Below are 20,623 nucleotides of genomic sequence, written 5' to 3'. Positions count from 1 at the left end.
GAAAACATTAAAACTTAATCTACCAGCACCTCACATACAAGAAATTATTATGTTGCTATAGCAACTACGTTTTGCAAAGGGAAAAATCTATAATATTTTATCTAGTAAGATAATTTCTTCATCAAGTAAGAATAGGCCTATACTCACAGTCACATTACTTATTAAGCTACTAGTTATTTAAAACTTACCAGGTATTTCAGTCTTATTTAATTTTTTAAGCATTTAATAGGTACTAAACATAGGGCCTACTTAGATGTAACTAATGTATGTTAAGTCAATAGTCCAAAGACTAGTTTGAACCTCATAAGCGACACCAATGAGACATGACTCATTAGGCAACTAAGCCAGGAGATAATGGAGTAAAGTGGCTAGTTCCTTTCCTCCCTCCATTGCATACTGGTATATCACTAACTAGTAATACACTTCATGTACCTACCTAACTATAGGCATCCAACAAGGAAAACTCAGTGCGCAGAAACCAGCAGGCGTGACTGTCTCACACAGATGACATATGCTCCAGTTTCCAGCATCTCAAGCCTACTGCAGGGGAGTAAGAGGGGTATAGCATGTGCGCCACGAGGAGTCCGAGCTGAGTTTAGTTTGTAGGATACCTATAATACATCACACAAATATAGGTCAATCATTGTATCATAGTTGAATACTAAAGGATAGGTACACTCATGTGAAATTTGAATTTTTTTAACTGTTTGAGCTAGATCTTTGAAAATTTTACATATATCATAATGCACATAAAGAGTCTATTTATGAAATTTCATCTCATTTTATCCGAAATTATACGAACATGCTGTTAATTCACTTTGCGAGTAATTCGCAATCCTTTTTTTGTGGTGAGGGGGAAGGCGAGGTAACACTGTCATCATTTCCGTTTTATGCTCTCTCCCTCCCACTTAAAGAATTTGTGATCTAAAATCAGAAAAAATTAACAATCTTCTCAGAAAAAAAAAAAGGAGACAATTATTACTTTTGTTAAACTAAACTAAAGTATCTTATGATATTTTGTGAAACTTGTGTTTCTTGTTTTAAGATTCTATCCCTCTGCAGTATTGTATAATAATGATTTTTCAAAGTGTTTTACACTGTTTCACATTTTTAACTTGATTTTGAAGTGTATTTTTTGTAATTATTAAACCTCTGAGAACAACTTTGACAGGATTTTAAATAATAACAACAAATTTTGCGGAAGTTCGTGCATTAATTATTGTACTGTACCGCGAATTATTGGGAGTCGATTGTATTTTGAAAAATCACATATAATTGACTAATGCAGTGCACACTATTACTATATTGCATAGGCATCGACACCATCCACCTATTTAACATTTTGGTGTGCCCTGTTGGTAATATTATCTTAGTATTGGTATTCATTTGTCACCAGCTATTTAATATCAACAGGAACAGAACATTAGACGTTGATTTATAATAATTATTGTAATGAATGTTGCATATTGAAATATGTCTTCACATGCCAGGCAAATACTACAGTTATTTCAGCAGAAAATGTTAAATGTTATGTTTTATTTAACGACGCTCGCAACTGCCGAGGTTATATCAGCATCGCCGGTGTGCTGGAATTTTGTCCTGCAGGAGTTCTTTTACATGCCAGTAAATCTACTGACATGAGGCTGTCACATTTAAGCACACTTAAATGCCATGACATGGCCTGCGATCAAACCCAAACCTTGGGCATAGAAGGCTAGCGCTATACCAACTGCACCAACCAGGCCGACATTTCAGCAGAATATTCTCCCTAAACCATCAAATTTTAATGGTAATTGTAAGTATATGAAAATTTCTTGATAAATCTGGCTTATATTTTTAGATTGAGAGAATATTGAAACCGTATTTCAGTTCTAAATAGACATTATTTTATTGTAATAACATAAAAAAAAATAATTTTAATGTTTCAGTAATAAATATAAAAATTATTTTGATGATAAAAGCTGTGAAATTTTTCACTGTTTGTAAACTTGTACCTACATTAATAGGTTACAGGTCTTATAACCAACTACTAGTAATAGGTTAGTTTTTTGTCAAACAGGTGAACCAATGTTAAGTAATATAGACAAAAATGACCAATAAGAGAACAAGCAGATGATATGTCTCATCATGTAGTTAAGCCAAATCAAACTACATTAGATAAATTCAGCAGTTCAATAATGGGACACATTTCAGAAATAATTATTCTTGATTTACCAATTATTGATGTAGAAATTGATTGTCAAGTAGATTATTCAAATGTCACAGTTCTTTACACAGAAAATGAGCAATCTAGAGAAAGTGTAGAATACAGCAGTTTAGATGTTAATGGAAATAAAAGGAAAAGAAAGTTTCCTGACAAAGTAGGCACAGGAAGAAAAAGAGCTAGAAACTCTCAGGAGTGCAAACTTGAAAAGTGCAAATCAGCAAGAAACAAGGGACTTGAATAACTTACAGAGAAAAGTATCCCTAACTATCACGGGTGCAGACTATAGAACCACCAATTTGCAACTACAAGACATGCTTGAAATAGAATCATTCTACCACCTTATACAGAAATTTACAGAAAACTTTCATAAGAACTTGCTGTACCACTCCAATCCTCTGATAAGAGCCCTGGCAACAAGTGTATAAAATAGCAACTACCATCATGATCGGTCACCTCACTTAAATATATAAATGTTCCTGCTTGTTAACAATCTCTGTTAAAGTACAGGCTGACACTTAAATACCATACATGTTAAAAAAAAAGATCAGGTTTTTTGTTTTCGTTTATTATAATTTGTAACAGTTTTTCCCACTTTCATTTTATTTCATTTCATTTCTTATATTCCACAGATCTTACATTAACAATGCAGCTTTAAGATGTGGAACAAGTAAAAAATGTTACAATATTACAATTACAATTTTGACAAATTTTTACAATGCTTTACAATATTTACAGTTTTGCAATTTTCTACAATTTTTACAATATTTTGGCGAGATGCAGTGAGATGAAGTGAGGCCCGAGGATTCGCCAAAAGATTACCTGGCATTTGCCTTATGGTTGGGGAAAACTTCGGAAAAGCCCAATCAGGTAATCAGATCAAAGGGGGTGAAATGAAGTGAGGCCGAGGACTTGCCATAGACCATCCGGCATCAGTCCCAAGACTGGGGAAAATCTCGGAAGAAAGCATTCAATGAGACACATTGGGGGATCCAACACAACCCTGAGCACAGCAAGTGTTCGGAGTCCATGTAGGTATATTGACTTGCGTCTAGAGCCTAACCTATCAAAGGCTTCCACTTGAGTAAGTAGTTAGAATTTCACTCGCCAGGTGGCAGTGGTGTTACAGTTTTCGTATTAATAGAACCTTTTGACGCTAATATGGCGGCAACACTAAAGCCGAAAAATAGATATGTGTATTATTTTATTAAGTCTTGCTGCTTTATACTCTATTCCCTAAGGAACATTCAGTGAACATATTAAGAGTTAAATAATTGGCAAGAAAAATAATTTACAAGCTGTCCGACAGGGAGTATGATTATTGTACTAATTAAACTCAAGTAACTGAGAATAGAAAGAAAAACCATAATTCTGATGACAAAATGTAGCCTATCCTGATCTCCTGAAATATTATGATTTAACATAATATACCATTTTATGAGGTCAAACGTTGGTCTGAAAATGTCGATTCCTCAACATATTCTGAAATACTTCAAAACAAAATCACATCTACATCAGATAAACATAAAAAATCAGAAGAATTTCCTGGTAACACAAGGCAGTAATACCAAGCCGAAAAGTTATGTTTCCAATAATTGTACAATGCAATACAGTCTCATAGCAACACTTCATTGGAGAGGAACAATATTTCAAGATATAAATCTAATAAATTAGATTCTACTTGTGTCTAAAAATAGGATCCCATTATATAAAATTTATCCTTTAACAATTTGATGAATTCTGGAAAGAAACAGCTAATGAACAATTTTCTAAAACAAAAAAATAGAACAATTAAATGATATAATTAGTCACTCTTCCCATTATCTCCTGGCTTATCCATGGGTTAGGCTCTAGAACGTGAACGATAGCACATTTAGAGTCTGATTTCTAGCATTCCTGATTTAGTTCACTAGTTTTATGTTCCGTAGCGTGTACAGATAATGGAGAAAAAATGGAGTATAAGGGTAGAGTGCATCAGTTATTCATAGATTTCAAAAGGGCATATGACTCGGTTAAGAGAGAAGTTTTATATGATATTATTATTGAATTTGGTATTCCCAAGAAACTAGTTCGATTAATTAAAATGTATCTCAGTGAAATGTACAGCAGAGTCCGTATAGGTCAGTTTGTGTCAGATGCGTTTCCAATTCACTGTGGGCTAAAGCAAGGAGGTGCACTATGGCCTTTACTTTTTAACTTTGCTCTAGAGTATGCCATTAGGAAAGTCCAGGATAACAGAGAGGGTTTGGAATTGAACGGGTTACATCAGCTGCTTGTCTATGTAGATGACGTAAATATGTTAGGAGAAAATCCACAAACGATTAGGGAAAATACGGGAATTTTACTTGAAGCAAGTAAAGAGATAGGTTTGGAAGTAAATCTCGAAAAGACAAAGTATATGATTATGTCTCGTGACAAGAATATTGTACGAAATGTAAATATAAAAATTGGAAATTTATCCTTTGAAGAGGTGGAAAAATTCAAATACCTGGGAGCACCAGTAACAAATATAAATGATACTCGGGAGGAAATTAAACACAGAATAAATATGGGAAATGCCTGTTATTATTCCGTTGAGAAGCTTTTATCATCCAGTCTGCTGTCAAAAAATCTGAAAGTTAGAATTTACAAAACAGTTATATTACCGGTTGTTCTTTATGGTTCTGAAACTTGGACTCTCACTTTGAGAGAGGAACATAGGTTAAGAGTGTTTGAGAATAAGGTATTTAGGAAACTATTTGGGGCTAAGAGGGATGAAGTTACAGGAGAATGGAGAAAGTTACACAACATAGAACTGCACGCATTGTATTCTTCACCTGACATAATTAGGAGCGTTAAATTCAGACGTTTGAGATGGGCAGGGCATGTAGTGCGTATGGGCGAATCCAGAAATGCATATAGAGTATCAGTTGCGAGACCGGAAGGAAAAAGACCTTTGGGGAGGCCGCGAAGTAGATGGGAAGATAATATTAAAATAGATTTGAGGGAGGTGGGCTATGATGATAGAGACTAGATTAATCTTGCTCAGGACAGGGACCAATGGCAGGCTTATGTGAGGGCGGCAATGAATCTCCGGGTTCCTTAAAAGCCAGTAAGTAAGTAAGTAAATAAGTAAGTAAGTAATAAGTAAGTAATTAAGTAAGTAAGTAAGTAAGTAAGCATGTACGTTGTCCCCATTCAAGTGGAAGTTATTCTTTGTTTACGTACATTTTTTTCCCCTATATCCTACCTCAGAAATTGTGGAACTATGACTTAATGGGAGATGACAACTGATTCCACGTGTATTCACTTGTGCAATTCTGTAACTTAACAAACTGAATTTGAATCTAATTATATTTGCATTGACCAGAAAGTTCGAATTGACTCTCTAAGCAGGAAAAGCACAAGCATTCCTGATGGGACATCAACGTCTATTAAACAAAATTACTCTTGCTCTTCCATTCAAATCAAATGACACAATATTCCGTTTTGCTTCCTGTGTTAAAAATTTTAGCCTTTACTTCGATACGCATTTAAATTTGAATACCCAAGTAACTCAGCAAGAAATTAGTGTTTTCCATACTTCATTCCTCAAACGGACTTCGAAAATTTCTCCCGCTACTGCTTAAAAAAATACTAGTGGAAACACTTGTAATGTGAGTAATGTGAATGAGTCCATTATATTTTTACACAAACATTTCTGAAATGGAAGGTGCTATTGATGTGCTGTTTTCACAGAAATGAAGAGTAACAAGGGTTCGTAATTGTAGCCCATGCACAGATTTTCATAATTATTAGAATTTTTTCTTAGAAAGTTACTGTTCTTCGAATGGAAAAATGTCTATTGACATGAACAAAATAAAACTAGAGTAAATTAGAATGTCAACGAGGTTTTTTGCAGATTTCTAGTGCAAGTAGTTTACAGGATATCGTATTTTGAAAATTGTAAATAGGCCCACCAATAGTTGCCTACTCCATGGGTTATCACTAACTTAAGGAAAACAAAAGTGAACAAACTAATTCTTTGGATTCTGACAAAGAAAGAGAAACTTGCTCTTCAAAAGTTGTGTTCAAAATGACGACCACAGCTTCAATACAAGCTTTCAGTCTGCCATAAAAAGATTGCTGCACATGTTCTAGCATTTCAGCAGAAATTTCAGTGCAGGCAGCAGTAATACGTCCTTTCATATCATCTGGTATAGTCGGTATGTACTTTTAAGTGGTGTCATTTACATTTCCCCACAGAAAAAAATCTAAAGGGGTCAAATCTGGTGAACGGGCCTGGCCAAGGTACAGGTCCCCTTCGTCCAATCCAACGATTTGGAAATAAACGGTGAAGATAAGCTGTAATACGTTGTGCACTATGGACTGGACAGCCATAATGCTGATACTACAGGTCCCTCCTAGTCTGCAGTGGAAGGTCTTCTAACATCTGTGGAAGTTGATGTGTTAGGAAGCTGAGATATTTTTGAGAATACAGTATTCCTTGATGGTTCACTATTTCACACCACACATTTAAAGTCCATGGGCGCTGACGTTTCACCTGAAGAAGCCAACGGGGATTGTTTACAGACCAATAGTGCATGTTTCTGAGGTTTACTTGGCTATGATTTATTTCGTAAATGTTGCTTCATCAGTAAACAAGATACATGATAAGTCTGGTGTATCTTATCTTAATGCCCATGTACAAAAGTTAACACGATTCTCAAAATCGTTTCCATGTAGCTCTTGATGGCAGAGTTTTTTTAAAGTAATATTTATTACTGCACAAATCGGTACCAAAATTATGTGTACGCCATGTTTTGGGAGCACGAATGATTCTTTCTATAAAACATTCGGAGTTTAGAAAATACCATTGAGTATATAGGCGTTTTCTTAGTGGATTTCCTAATTCACTGTAATATAACTAAACTTATTGACGTATTTTCTAATGTATAATATAAAATAACAGAAGTAAATCTAAATATTGTAACTAAGCATTGTTTTAAATATAAACGCCTTATATTGCTCATAAATAGACTTATTAGTTTATTTCTGTTTCCTATGACCGAATACATGGAATATTTTTACTTATATTTTTTTATATACGTTAGAAAATACGTAAATGATTTATTTAAATTATATTAAAAGAGAGGGATGTCCGCTAAAAATGTCTATATACGCAATAGTATTTTCCAAACACCTAACACACTGTAATAATAATCCTCAGTGTTTTGAGAATCAGAGGCGATATGACACTTCTACTGCAGACATTGATTGCAATTCCGTCATTCTTACATCATTCTCAGTGACACAATATTGTCAAAATGTGATTGTATTCATTGCTGGCTTAGTTGTTAAATCATTAATAAAAATATGGTGTAATAAATCCAAAGACTCAATTTATGGTACGTAGTATACCAGCAGTAAACAGAAACTCTTTTATTTTTTTAACGAAAGAATAATGGAAGTCTTGTCATACCATCATATGAGATTATAGAAATATGCCGCTTAAGTGAAAGAGCGATTATACAGATGTTGACAGTTCAATGGCATATTACCACCCACTCTTACATCGTGTGAAGACAATGTGCTCTAGAAGTAGAACACTTGTACAATCTTTCTACACTTATAGGAACATATTTTAGAAAATGGATTCCAGATTCCTCCCGAGAATCATATTTTAAACTTGTTAAACTGACTATAAAAGTACCAGTGGCGTAGCGTCAATGTAATCTGAAAAGCTTAGCTTCCCCAGTTAATAATAATTTCATAATAAACCTGCAGTTTATGGAGAAAATTATTTATTAATTTTAATAGAATTTATATTTACGCGTTAAATATTGTGATGCGGCAGCTCAGGATTATTTGTGATGCAGCAGCAAACAAGAAGCCTGGTGTCTATGCACACCAGCTTCCAAGCAGACCGGTTTCTTCTGTGTAATCCACCCCGCAGATTTTACATCCCTTTTAAACTACCCTAGTCGCAAGGCTCGAAAAGAAGCTAGCTTTAACATTTAAAATAAGTAGTTTCCGAGTTATCCCTATTCGTCAGTTGTGTTCAGTTGAAGTGTTAGTGTGCATTGTGGCTGATATAATAAATAATGAGCGAAATAACAGTTCCTGACACTAATTTACTTGAATTTTTTAGGACAATTGTATTATCAAGACTGACTTACGAACAAAAGTGTGATTTAAAAAACAAATGACCGACTCCCTTGCTGTCAATGAAGGACTTGAAATTCACTACTATTTATTTTAAGACTGTATTTTTGTAATACATTTTCTCATATTGCATGAAAGACAACTTGAGTTAGCTTCCCCTGCTCAAAATTTCATGCTACGCCACTGAAAAGTACATAAAGGTCTACTGACGTAGCTCAGTGGGTTAAGGACTGTCGGTCCGGAGTCGCGCTTGGTCGCGGGTTCGATTCCCGCTGATTTCCTGGTTGGGTTTTTTCTTATATCCCCAACCGTAAGGTGAATGTCAGGTAATCTATGGCGGATCCTTGGCCTCGTCTCGCCAAATATCATCTCGCTATCATCAATACCATCGATGCTAAATTGTCTAGTAGTTGATACAGCGTCATTAAATAACCAAATAAAAGAAAGTACTACATAAAGAGAAGATTTTTAGCACATAGCTTAAGGTTACCAGTACAACACGACTTTACATAAAAATATTGTAAGACAATATTTAACGGAGTCAATAATAATAATAATAATAATAATAATAATAATAATAATAATAATAATAATAATAATAATAATAATAAATCAATAGGCAAGATGTTCTGTACACTAGGCCGGAATTCTATTATATGACTAATTGACTAATTCATGCATGTGACGTTTATTTCATTCTACGGCTGTGATAATAAGCTATTGCACGGTAGGCCTACTTATATTTCTAAAACATTAGGTACGTGTTTCTATTTTACAGGTGTAGGCCTATATTATGTGACACGGAAGCGAATAAATATTGTTCATTTCTCGTCCACATCAAAGCAAACGTGTTTACAATGTAGGCCTAATGTAACGTCTTACACAGGCAGTGTTTTGTTAATAATAGTTAATACTAATAATTTTCTTTTCATCTGAACTATTACTACAATATGCATTTGTATTTCTGTTTGCTCTATATGTTGTCAAATAACTATACAACATCTTTAGTTAAGGTATCAAATTGTTACAGTTTTCTTTCGTTTCATGTCAAACTAACGGTAACTAGGCTTGATTATGTCTTTAACGTGGTCGCTTTAAATGTTAATAAGTTTTTTTTTTCCATTTATCCATTAAGATTGATTTATAAGAGACACCAAACATATGTATTAAACATTCAGCATTGTATAGTGCAGCCGTCTGCTAGCCGGTGCTTCTCCCAAAGCATGGCGGCGGACGCAAGCTTCAATTTGTCCCTACTCTCTAAACTTCTGCGCAGCCTCGGCTGTAGGGGCTCGAATATATTATACATTGATACATTCAGTATACACATTATATAATACAGACACGCTTAATTCTTAAAAAAAAAAAAAATCTCTGCATGTAATGTACAGTGCAATTTTGTTAGTGAATTTCATAGGATAACTCTACAATCTGTGAAAAATTCAGTAAAGCGGCTTAATTTTTCGCCATTGAATACATTTGTTTTTGCAATTAAGGCGAACTGTCTTAATCGAAAGTGAATAATAATTACTATCGGTAAATACTCTTAACACACACTTTCAACATTGTATAAAGAACTTATTAGCGATATCAGACAATTGGACATATCGATTTCCATTTCATTAAAATGTACTGTCTTCTAAAGAATACTTCATAATAACCATTTCCATTAAAAGTCAATCAAATATACTGGTTGTCTAAAAATCAGTTTTTTTAAATAAAAATCTTGCATTGTACTGTCAATTTTCAAGGTATTGGAATCTGGGAGTAGGAAGGAAATACAGTAGCCTAAGTACGATGTTTTAAAATTTAATGCATTTTTGACGACATGTCACGTGCTATAGACGGTGGTGATGGTAATTTGGTACTACAATATAATATAATAATATAAAGGAAATATCATATAAGAATGTTCTGTAAAATTAAGTTGGTTGGTAGGAGCAACGAGTGGATGGAAGTTTAAAAACTTCACTTGTTGCTTTTAATAACATTAACTTCAATAACAAAAAAAAAAAGAAGAAAACTTTATAATAAATTATGTTAAGTAACAATGGACAATTTTATTAAGAGGTGTTGAATAAAAAAAATTATTATACAGCTATCATTACTGGTGCTTTAACATTTTCCCTTTGTAGAGGTTTTATACTTTGAAATTTCACAAAAATATTCTACAAACCTTGCAGCTTGTGCTAAATGTAAAACAAATGCATGCATGCAAAATGCCACGTACGAGAAAAAAATACGCTTTAGTCCATGTAGTCTCACACTAGTTTTCAGTTTTTGCCAGTATATTAACTTTTACGCTTTTGATACTGCCAAGGAACGCTACCCTGAGGGAAAATGAAGTATTCTGCAAAGTGTTTTCTCACATCTTATATCAAGGAAGCTCCTCGCATGTTGCATGGATTGATGGGTTGAAAAGGAACCTCGTATAAAATGTCATTAAAATGTATTCCACCTTTTCAGCGTACGTAGGCCTAATTATACAACAAGGAGTAGGCCTTACAATCGACTCAAAGAGCTAAGCTGGTGTTTAGTGGCCTGTAGAAAATACACTACTTCGATGCTAAACTTTCAAAGGTGGCTTCTACTACACGACGAACTCTGACATATTTCTTTTCCAATTGGTGTCCTGTCGAGTAATAATTGAACGTTCAACTAGAGCCAAAAGTTCATAAAAACTGGAAATTCTCATTCTATAACTTAGTAGTATAAAACTTATCAGGATAATTACTATAACGTTGAAAACTTGTATAAAACTTTCCAAGTGACCGTATTTCTCTGTAATAGGATGCACCCAAAATTGACATTCACGTCAACATTTTAAATTCCAGTCTATAAGACCCAAAAGAAATAGAAGCTATTTCTACAACATCCATGATGACGCTGGCAACAAAACTGTGTCCAGTGAACACACACACCAACGACGCGACAGTTTGTCTTTCACTGTTGCCGTGCAGTTGCTAACGAGAGGGATTGACGACAAAAATGTCGTTCAACAATCTGTCGCCTGTGTACACATAGCCTAACTGCTACCACCAAGCACTACCACAACAATCATCACTACCTACCATTTACTACTACTGCTGCTGCAGTGAGGAACTAGGAATAAGAGAGTAAAGGTTAGTTCGCAATAAACCGGAAACGGAAACGACAAAGAGAGCGAGAACGAGAACGGAAATATTGTTAAAATGTATTTAAATGTGAGCGTTCACAATTAACGAGAAGTTTGCCGGAGCCAGGGAACAGGAACGTGAAAATTAATTGTGAATGCTCACATTTAAATACATTTATTTTAACAATATATTCGTTCTCGTTATCGTTTCCGTTCCTGGTTTATTGTGGACTAGTCAATCGTTTTTGGCGCCAGCACTCCTATCAAGTTTGGCAATTTACAAGATAGCTAACATATTATTATATTCACAAGCGGCGAATTAACTTACGCCTATGACTCAAATTAGTTCGTGCATTTGTCTCGAAATCTGGAAACTATACTTTTTTGCAGAATCATTATACTTTCTCTTCAATATTACAATCTTAGTCTCACACTTGCAATCGCTGTGGCAATGTAAAAGGTCATCTTTCACGCAAATGCCTTTTTTATCAGCTATCTTTTCCGCGTGTTATTAAATGAATATCAGACACAAGTAGGTCTATATTTTATGAGTCCGAAACTCTGAAAGTTACAGCAAAACATTACCTTGAACACTGGTTTCATTTCCGTCTTAAAATGCAGTTCAATGTCCATCCTATTTTCTCTTGTACGTTCGTCGGTAAGTGAGAACCAGTGACCATGCTAACATGGTCATCACCTGCTGACATGGACTTCAAGCCTACCGCAGCGAGCAGGAAAAACGTAGAAAGTGGATGGGTGGAGAGTACTTTGTAATTTCCTCCTCAAATTACAGTATTTTATGATACGATTTCAAGAACAATAAAGAAAACGTAATTCAACCAGTAACAATGATTCAATTGTCGGTAACATAAACGCGTGTTGTCAGAATGATAGCTGTATCGACTTATTTTTTTAATACGTACAATAAAATACAAAGGGAAAGAGAGAGAGTGGACATGACAAAATTGCAAAATAGGCAATTATAATTATTTAGTATTAAACTCAATATACATTTTTCACCAAAATTGTTGAAAAATGTCACAATATGCAAAATAAAATTGATCTTAATGGTTTAATTTTCGTTGAAACGCAAAGATACACAGTATAAATACTTTTGGAATATGACGTATCAATAGATCATGTTCATTTTTTCATTCAAATCGTCGGTACGGTAATGTGTAATTGTGCATATCAGTAATAAAATCGCATTTTATGTGATATACTTACCGGGTGAAAGGGGTATAACTGCATTAATTTTAAGAACAGAATCTTTAGGTTGTAAGTAACCAAAAAATCAAATGTTATTTTGGTATTTGAATAACGGTTTAACCGAGAAAAAAAAATTTCTGTCTGAAATTTGAGTCCCATTTATTGTAAAACTTTCGGGTAGTGAGACGTATGAGTGGTAAGATATCAATGCGAAGAATAGGCCGAAAAAAATATTCCTTTGTCATTTCTCCGAAAAACTCTTCATTTGTGTAATAACATACAAAATTAACTGATTAAATTTCGGTCACACTCTAAATGAGTTTTTAATCAGTTAATTTTGTACGTTATTACACAAATTAAGCGTTTTTCGAAGAAATGAAAAAGGAATATTCTTTTTCGATTTGTTTTTCGCGTTGATATCTTGCCACTCATAGACTACGTTTCAATACCAACTATTTTTACTATAAATGGGAGTCAAACTTCAGACACAATTTTTTTTTGGCTAAACCGTTATTCAAATACCAAAAAGACATTTGACTTTTTGGTTATTTATAACCTAAAGTTTCTGTTCTTAAAATTAATGCAGTTATACTGTTTGCACCCTGTGTGTGTATATATTAGGCCTATTTGAAATCGGGTTCTTCAAAATTATATTAAGAAAATTCACAACTATTTCATAATTATGTAATAATAATAATAATAATAATAATAATAATAATAATAATAATAATAATAATAATAAACAAGCACTATAATTTATAAAAAAGAAGCGAAAAACGAAGTCAATTTATTTCTCGAGAGATTAATATATGGACTGTATAAAGTTGCTAGTACATATTGGTAATACTAGATAACTACAGTTGTGCTTCCTTCAAAATTATTTGGTGTACATGAATAAAATATTTAGAGATTAATTTTATTAAAAAAAAGAACAAATTAAATAAAATTATTGTCTATACGAATCTGGCTTCCGCAACTCACTTCTCGTTCTATTAAACAATTCTTACAAAAGAGATGAAAAGATATCAGACATCGCCGATGTCACCATAGGACCTCTGTAAACGCGTGAAAGTCTTTGTGCAACAAGAACTTTATTTTAGGGACCGGTTCGGCCTACTTTTCGAAAGCCACAATATAACGTTAAAGACAGTAGGAATGAGAAAGCTAATGTTCTGTTATTATACTAATGTAATTCCTCATTTAGACATCCAGACTACAAAGAGTCGTTGAAATTATTATATGATCATAACACAGTAATAACGTAATGATTATGGTAGAGATAAACGAAGTATTCCAGAATGCATAATATAGTCCTCGTTTTCAGAGAATTTATCGAAAATTGCACCTTTTCTTACGAGACTCAGTAGCATGGTTGATTGAACTAGAGACTGATCGAAATTTTTCATGATGAGCCAAAACGAAATGGGTTAGGAGTCAATTTCTAAAAGAGGAGAACGAAAAGGAAGAAAAAGGATACGGATAAGGAAGAAAGATAACGTGAAAAACATATGTGGAACGAATTATGACTCAGAAGAAGACATAAATAAATAAAAGGCAATAAAGGAAGCATTGGAGCAAAGAAGGAAAGAGAGGAGGTGAAGAAAGAAATGAAGGACGCGAAGAAAGAAATGGAGGAGACAAAGAAGAAAATTGAGAGACGAAGAAGAAAATGGAAGAGGCGACGAAGAAATGGAAGAAGCGAAGAAGGAAATGAAGGAGACGAAGAAGGAAATGGAGGAGACGAAGAAGGAAATGGAGGATACGAAGAAGGAAATGGAGGAGACGAAGAAGGAAATGGAGGATACGAAGAAGGAAATGGAGACGAAGAAGGAAATGGAGGAGACGAAGAAGGAAATGGAGGAGACGAAGAAGGAACTGGAGGAAGCGAAGAAGAAAATGGAAGAGACGAAGGAAATAGAGACGAATAAGAAAATGGAGAAGGCGAAGAAGGAAATGGATACGAAAGAAATGGAGGAGACGAAGAAGGAAATGGAGACGAAAGAAATGGAGGAGGCGAAGAAGGAAATGGAGGAGACGAAGAAGGAAATGTAGACGAAAGAAATGGAGGAGGAGAAGAATGAAATGGAGGCGAAGAAGGAAATGGAGGAGACAAAGAAGGAAATGGAGACGAAAGAAATAGAGGAGGCGAAGAAGGAAATGGATACGAAAGAAATGGAGGAGACGAAGAAGGAAATGGAGACGAAGAAGAAAATGGAGGAGACGAAGAAGGAAATGGAGACGAAAGAAATAGAGGAGGCGAAGAAGGAAATGGATACGAAAGAAATGGATGAGACGAAGAAGGAAATGGAGGAGACGAAGAAGGAAATGGAGACGAAAGAAATAGAGGAGGCGAAGAAGGAAATGGAGGAGACGAAGAAGGAAATGGAGACGAAAGAAATAGAGGAGGCGAAGAAGGAAATGGATACGAAAGAAATGGATGAGACGAAGAAGGAAATGGAGACGAAAGAAATAGAGGAGGCGAAGAAGGAAATGGATACGAAAGAAATGGAGGAGACGAAGAAGGAAATGGAGACGAAGAAGGAAATGGAGAAGGCGAAGAAGGAAATGGAGGAGACGAAGAAGGAAATGGAGATGAAAGAAATGAACGAAGCGAAAAACGAAATGGAGGAGATCAAGAAGCAAGTGGAGGTAAAGAACTAAATGGAAGAGACGAAGAAGGAAATGAAGGAGGCGAAGATGAAAATGGAAGAAGCGAAGAAGAAGAAAGAGGTGAAGAAAAAGATGGAGACGAAGAAAAAACAGACAGACGAAAAAGAAAATGGAAGCGAATAAATAAATAGAAGAAGAGAGTCGAGGAAGCGAAGAAAGAAATGGAGACGAAGAATGAAATAGAGGAGGCAAAGAAGAAAATGAAGGAGGCAAAGAATGAAATAGAGGAGACACAGATGGAAATGGAGGCGGCGAAGAAAGGAGTGGAGGCGACGAAGAAGAAAATGAAGGAAGCGAAGAAAAATGTAGCAGGTGAAGAACAAAATGGAGGAGACCAAGAAGAACTGAAGGAGACGAAGGATTTGGAGGAGGCGAAGAATGATACAGAGGAGACGAAGAAGGAAATGGGTAGGAGAAGAAGGAAATGGAGGAAGTGAAGTAGGAAATGGGGAGGCGAAGAAGGAATTGGATGATGTGGAGGGGAAATGAGGGAGGCAAAGAAAGAATTGGAGGAGATAGATAAGAAAATAGAGGTGGCGAAAAGGAAATGCAGGTAACGAAGGAAATGGCGTTATGGAGGTGACGAAGAAGGAGATGGAGGTGACGAAGAAGGAAATGGAGGGGACAGAGAAGGAAATGGAGGTGACGAAAATGTTATGAAGACATTAACGAAGGAAATGGAGGTGATCCGATTGTACTTACAGCCAGCACATTTGTAGGAAAGGTACAGGTACTATCCCTTACCCGCCCCTTCTTACCACAGAGTGAAGTGGGGTACCTGTGGCGAGCTCTAACTATTATGATAAATAGTATAGAAGAAAGTCTGTCTGATAATTCGACTATTTAAAACTGTCGGTGTATTCGTTACTCGAATAAATGTATTCGATTTACAAACAATAATATAAGGCATATAAAATATCGAATGAACTATTCGAAGGTTTCACTATACTATCGATTAAATCAATTCGACAATGTTCAAGGACAAACAAAACACTCCGCTATTAGGAGATTTGTTAGTAGACAAAATATATTGGTATAAATGTTTTGTTTTGATACAAGAAATAGCAATGATAGGTTTTCTTACTACTAACTGTAACGTGATTAATCGTGTATTCTTTTGGTTCGTACATGACACGACAGTATAAAATCACGGCTATTTCGCGTTCATAAACATGTTTCTTGCTAACTTCAGGGAACAATATTTATGTAATCACTCATCACGTCTGACGAGACTTCCCCGTTGAACGAGCAGGTAGTAGTGCACATAATAACTTCCTTCTTATTGTCAAACCATGACACTTCAGCAACTACCTTCTTTAATATATAATAATAATAATAATAATAATAATAATAATAATAATAATAATAATAATAATAATAATATAGTTTTATTACTGGTTGTTCTTTATGGTTGTGAAACTTGGACTCTCACTTTGAGAGAGGAACATAGGTTAAGGTGTTTGAGAATAAGGTGCTTAGGAAAATATTTGGGGTTAAAAGGGATGAAGTTACAGAAGAATGGAGAAAGTTACACAACACAAAGCTGCACGCATTGTATTCTTCACCTGACATAATTAGGAACATTAAATCCAGACGTTTGAGATGGGCAGGACATGTAGCACGTATGGGTGAATCCAGAAATACATATAGAGTGTTAGTTGGGAGGGCCGGAGGGAAAAAGACCTTTGGGGAAGCCGAGACGTAGATGGGAAGATAATATTAAAATGGATTTGATGGAGGTGTGATATGATGATAGAGACTGGATTGATCTTGCTCAGGCTAGGGACCTATGGCGGGCTTATGTGAGGGCGGCAATGAACCTCCGGGTTCCTTAAGAGCCAGTAAGTTAGCAAGTAAGTAATAATAATAATAATAATAATAATAATAATAATAATAATAATAATAAGTTAATAATAATAATAGTAATAATAATACAATAATAATAATAGTAGTAGTAGTAGTAGTAGTAGTAGTAGTAGTAGTAGTAGTAGTAGTAATAATAATAATAATAATAATAATAATAATAATAATAATAATAATAATAGCTGTAATAGAGCTGTAAATTGGTTTTCTTAATGCGTTTTGAATAGCAATAGGCCTACTGTAATAAGATGTAGAAAAAATATGAATTCAGCACTACAGTAGAGTACATTTTTTCCGAGCACATACTTTTTATTCTGCTTCATAAACTACTAGAGATACGAAGTACGTACTAGTCAATATAGTTCTCTTTAAGATTTTTTTTTTTTTTTTTTTTGCCTGAAGAAGATTTCGATTGGAGTCATAAACCTGTACATACTGTTTATTACAAACATTTTGAATTCATATATGCAATATGAGATTCATTTGGAATTTTGTCTTATCTAACAAAAATTAAAGAAGAGTGGTGCCTATTTCGATTAAATCGCAATTTGCTATTATCTTCTGTTTTAATTGAGCTATGATATTTCCCAGCAACAAATTATATTTCATGTTCATAATTTCCAAACGAATTAACATATAAACATTAAGCAGTATGAACAAGATTCTTGTAAAAGCTGGAAGTAAAATAATGTCTGTGCAAGGATAATGAATAAATCAATTCAATTAATGAAAATCAATCAATCAATCAATCAATCAATCAATCAATCAATCAATCAATCAATCAATCAATCAATCAATCAAATAAACAAAGAAGTAAATAAAAATAAATATATACATATTAGAGATTAGTGAAGTGCTTTGTATGGAATGTGGCATTGTATGGGACAGAAACTTGGACATTACGACGAAGTGAAGAGAAGCGAATAGAAGTATTTGAAATGTGGATATGGAGAAGAATGGAACGTGTGAAGTGGACAGACAGAATAAGAAATGAAGCTGTGTTGGAAAGAGTGGGTGAAGAAAGAATGATGCCGAAACTGATCAGGAAGAGGAAAAGGAAATGGTTGAGTCACTGGTTGAGAAGAAACTGGCTACTGAAAGATGCACTGCAAAGAATGGTGAACGAGAGAAGAGTTCGGAGTAGAAGAAGATATCAGATGGTAGACGACATTAAGATATATGGACCATGCGAGGAAACGAAAAGGAAGGCAGGAAATAGGAAAGATTGGAGAAAGCTGGGTTTGCAGTGAAAGACATGCCCTTGGGCGGAACACTGAATGAATAATACATATATATACATATGTACATATATATACATATGTACATATATACGTATGTACATATATATATATATATATATACACATACTATATACTAGATAGATAAGACAGGCAGGCAGATATACAGAAATCTTATTTTATCCAGCAGGACGCTAGTAAGAAAGTCCACCGTAGCCTTCGGTTAGCGTTTTTTCTAATGAGAAATAAGGGTACAAAGACAGAAGGCACGCCAGAATTCTCTTTTCGGTGTGATGCATGTGATAAAATATGTACTTGGTAGAGATGAACAAAACTATCTGCCGCTCTCGCTCGCTGTGTTCGTTGCACTTGACTTTCGAATCTCGCCTCGTAACTCCCGTGTGCTTCGAGTCTTCTAATCATTCTCGAAATAGCATTTGGTGGGCGTGGAAAGATTTCGTTACTTTGAATAACATACATCATTGAAATAAATAACATTAGAGATGTTCAATTGATACAAAAAGACAAAACAAAACAGTAGGCCTATCATAGTTATCAAAATGTTCTGTTTGCATTATTAGATATTACTTATGGTAAACATAAAATAACGTTAAATAAAGCGTTAATATATTTTTCTACTTGAGATTGTACACTTGATCTCAAACAGAAGGAAAAAAATCCTAGCCTTTTAATAAGGGCCTAGTAATTAAATAAAGATTGGGGATTGGATTATTGGTAGAGATGTTTCAAATAGACTAATTGATTGTTTATACATATATAACAGTTGCCAAAACAGATAAAAGTTCAGTCTGGTATAAAGAACTGTGACGATTCAAGGTTGCTTGACGTTCGAGAGTTGATCACTCCCAATATCTTAAAAGTTCGCTTATAAGCGGTCAACGACGTAGGCAATATTGTCGTGCGGGTTTTCGACTTCGTAGGCACTTTTGTCTTACTTTCTCGAGCGTTGTTCAACTCCAGTACTCGGATAGTCTGAAACATTCCTGGGCAAACCGCTGTGTTAGTATAGGGATCTGAAAAGATCCAATAATGCTCCTTTAAAATACGTAACCTATGTCTGCCGCTATGGCTGTGTGCGTAGCATGTCCGGTTTCCTTACCTCAGAAAATTATTGTCAAGATATCGCAGCTTTTTCCTATTCATTTATTTGTACCTTGGAGAGAAATTACCTAAGTTACTCGAATTCCATAATATATATTTGTTAAACTCACATGCATTTCCGCCCCATGACGACGTTGATGATGATGCTGATAATAATAAGGGTGATAATGGAGATGCTTACAGTATGATTGTAATGTTGATGAGTATCTTATTGAGGATGGCGAAAGAGATGGTGCTGATGACAAAGATGGTGATTATAATAGATGGATATAATGACTATGGAGATGAGTGTAACGATACTGCTGATGGTGATAATATGGAGATATGGTATTGATAGTGATGATTATGGAAATAGTGATGATTTTGGTGACAATGATAACACATTTTATTGGCGGTGACTTGTAGTGGTGACGATGGTAGAGATACGATGGCCATGATGATGATGATGATGATGATGATGATGATGATGATGATGATGATGTTGATGTTGATATTGATTCCAACGGTTGTGATGACGCTAATGATACTACAGATGGTGATGGTGATGATAATGGTGAATGATTGTGATGATGCTAATAATACTTCTGATTGTGATGATGATGGAGGAAATAATGGTGAAGACGGAGCTAGTGGCGGTGGTGATTTAGATGACGAAGAAAGTGATAGTGTTGATAATGATAATGGTGAATGATTGTGATGATGCTAATAATACTTCTGATTGTGATGATAATGATGGAGGAAATAATGGTGAAGTCGGAGCTAGTGGCGGTGGTGATTTAGATGACGAAGAAAGTGATAGTGTTGATAATGAAAATGGTAGTATGACAAAACTGGTGATGCGGAGAATGAACATTATTGTAACATTACTGTGAAAATGGTGTTGACAATAAAAATAAATATGACAATGAAAATGATAATATGGCAATGAAAATGATAATATGACAATGCAAATGGTAATAGGACTATGAAGATGGCAGTATGATTATGAAAATAGTAGTGAACATGAACATAACAATGAATAGTCTATGGTAGTATGACTATGAAAGTGGTAGTTTGGTTATGAAAATGGTAGTATGACTA

The 20,623-nt window shown here is 34.7% G+C and overlaps 1 protein-coding gene across 1 annotated transcript in view; it reads right to left on the bottom strand.

Moving 5' to 3' along the window:
- LOC138703389 (EF-hand domain-containing family member C2-like) overlaps positions 1-2,351 on the bottom strand; it is a 49,844-nt gene extending 47,493 nt beyond the window's left edge. Inside the window, exons 1-2 of the mRNA XM_069831216.1 lie at positions 2,215-2,351; positions 437-611 (exon numbers count right to left, since the gene is read on the bottom strand). The gene's annotated coding sequence lies outside the window, so the exon portion shown is untranslated. The remainder of the gene's footprint in view (positions 1-436; positions 612-2,214) is intronic.
- Positions 2,352-20,623: the final 18,272 nt, after the last annotated feature.

Source organism: Periplaneta americana, chromosome 7 (assembly GCF_040183065.1).
Source record: "Periplaneta americana isolate PAMFEO1 chromosome 7, P.americana_PAMFEO1_priV1, whole genome shotgun sequence".
NCBI lineage: Eukaryota > Metazoa > Arthropoda > Insecta > Blattodea > Blattidae > Periplaneta > Periplaneta americana.
This window is presented reverse-complemented; position numbering and strand designations above follow the sequence as displayed.